The sequence below is a fragment of the Myotis davidii genome, unplaced genomic scaffold (genome assembly GCF_000327345.1).
Source record: "Myotis davidii unplaced genomic scaffold, ASM32734v1 scaffold244, whole genome shotgun sequence".
NCBI lineage: Eukaryota > Metazoa > Chordata > Mammalia > Chiroptera > Vespertilionidae > Myotis > Myotis davidii.
The window spans coordinates 1,415,008-1,417,837 of NW_006294993.1; positions in this window are offsets into that span (position 1 = coordinate 1,415,008).

Consider the following 2,830-nt stretch of genomic DNA (forward strand, 5'->3'; position numbering starts at 1 on the left):
GGAAGGGAGAGGGATAGTTAGAAACATCGATGAGAGAGAAACATCGATCAGGTGCCTCCTGCACACCCCCTACTGGGGATGTGCCTGCAACCAAGGTACATGCCCTTGACCGGAATCGAACCTGGGACCCTTGAGTCTGCAGGCCGACGCTCTATCCACTGAGCCAAACCAGTTGGGGCTTGAAAATATAATTTATGTTCATAAGTAATGGGCTTGTTATTTTTAACTAGTTAATACTTTTATTTCATTTAAATGTCTAGTATGGTAAATACTCGTCGATAAAACCCACATGCAGTGTTTATGTAGTGCAGCGGTTCTCAGCCTGTGGGTCGCGACTCCTTTGGCAATCGAACGACCCTTTCACAGGGGTCGCCAAAGACCATCCTGCATATCAGATATTTACATGACGATTCTTAACAGTAGCAACATTACAGTTATGAAGTAGCAACGAAAATAATTTTATGGTTGGGTCACAGCATGAGGAACTGTATTTAAAGGGCCAGAAGGTGGAGAACCACTGCTTAGTGGCTGGTTTATGTCACTGAGCAGTGTCCTCAGCCAATCCACGCTGTAGCAGGTGTCAGGGTTTCCTTTCTACAGCTGAGTAACTCTTTGTTCATCCATTTCCTTCCATCGATGGGATCCACATTTCAGCTACTGTGAATAATGTTGGGGACACGGCTGTGCATATCTCTCCGAGACCCTGCTTTCTTTTTTCTTTTGCATCTTTATTGTTGTAAGTATTACATATGTCCCCCTCTCCCCCCATCGACTCCCTCCAGCCCACCCCGGCCCAAGACCCTCACCACCCCACTGTTTGCGTCCATGGGCCATGCATATTCGCACACAAGGTCTTTGGGGATTACCTCCCTTCCACTATCCCTCCCCCGCCTTCCCTCTGAGATTCCGCACTCTGCTCCCTGCTTCCATGTCCCTGGATCCACTCCGTTCATCAGCTTATTTTGTTACTCAGATTCCACAGGAGTGACATCATGTGATGCTTGTCTTTCTCTGACTGACTTACTTCACTCAGCGTGATACTCTCCAGGTCCCTCCATGCTGTCTCAAAGGGTAAGAGATCCTTCTTTGTTGCTGCTGCATAGTATTCCATGGTATAACTGTACCACAGCTTTTTATCCACTCATCTACTGATGGGCACTTGGGCTGTTTCCAGATCTTAGCTATTGTAAATTGTGCTGCTATGAACATAGGGGTGCATACATCCTTTCTGATTGGTGTTTCGGGTTTCTTAGGATGTAATCCCAGCAGTGGGATCACTGGGTCAAATGGCAGTTCCATATTTAATTTTTTTAATATATTTTATTGATTTTTTTACAGTGAGGAAGGGAGAGAGATAGAGAGCCAGAAACATCGATGAGAGAGATCGATCAGCTGCCTCCTGCACATCTCCTACTGGGGATGTGCCTGCAACCCAGGTACATGCCCCTGACCGGAATCAAACCTGGGACCTTTAAGTCCGCAGGCTGACGCTCTATCCACTGAGCCAAACCGGTTTCGGCCATATTTAATTTTTTGAGGAAACTCCATACTGTTCTCCACAGTGGCTGCATCAGTCTGCATTCCCACCAGCAGTGTAAGAGGGTTCCCTTTTCTCCACACCCTCTCTAGCTCATGTCATTTTTGATTTGTTGATGGTAGCCATTCTGACAGGTGTGAGGCGATACCTCGTTGTTTTAATTTGTATCTCTCCAATGATCAGTGCCTTTGAGCATGTTTTATATCTCTCAGCCACCTATATATTCACATTGGAAAAGTGTCTATTTAGGTCCTTTGTCCATTTTTTAATTGGATTGTCTTCCTTTTGTTATGTTGTATGAGTTCCTTATATATTCTGGATATTAACCCTTTATCAGATGCATCATTGCCAAATATGTTCTCCCAAACAGTGGGTCCAAGACCCTGCTTTCAACTCTTTTAGGTATCTATCTAGAAGTGATGTTGCTGAACCATAGGGTAATTCCATTTTAATTTTTTGAGGGACCACCGTACTGTTTTCCATAGTGGCTGCCCCATTTTACATTCCTGCCAACAGTGCACCTGTTTTGCCACATCCTCACCAACACCTGTTATGTTTTTCTGGCAGGAGCCATCCTAATAGGTGTGAGATGGCATCTCACTGTAGCTTTGATGTTCATTTCCCTGATGTTTAGTGATGTTGAGCATCTTTTCATGGGTTACTGACCATTTGTCTATTCAAGTCCTTTGCCCATTTTTGAATCAGGTTGGGGGAGGGGGGATTGTTGTTGTTGAGTTTTAAAGAGTTCTCTATATATTTAGATGTATGATTTACAAATATTTCACCCTATTTTGTCGATTGCCTTTATACTCTAGTGATAGTGTCTGATGCACAACATTTTTAAAATTTTCAATTGGTCCATTTTTTCTTTTATCATCCAGGCCTTGGTGACATAGCCAAGTCATTGCCAGTCTGGTGTCATAAAGTTTGTGCTCTAGTCTTCTGAGAGTTTTACAGGGTTTGCTCTTATATTTAGGGCTTCGATCCATTTTGAGCTCATTCTGTATATGGTGAGGTAAGGGTCCATTCTTTTGCAAGGGGATGTCCTGTTTTCCCAGCACCATGTGCTCCCTGCACCTTTCCCCTTGAGTGGTCTTGACGCCTGTCACTTGACTATATATGTTGACACAGTGGTGGTTACAAGACAGTGTGACTTTGTCAACTGCACACACGGTTTCATTGTGTGTAGGGCTTGAAGCCACTTCCTCCACTTACCTGCTGTGAAAGGTGGGCACACCCACCTTCCTGTACCTCCTTTCCCTGTGGCCTGGGCTGGCCTGTGGGGAGTGAGCC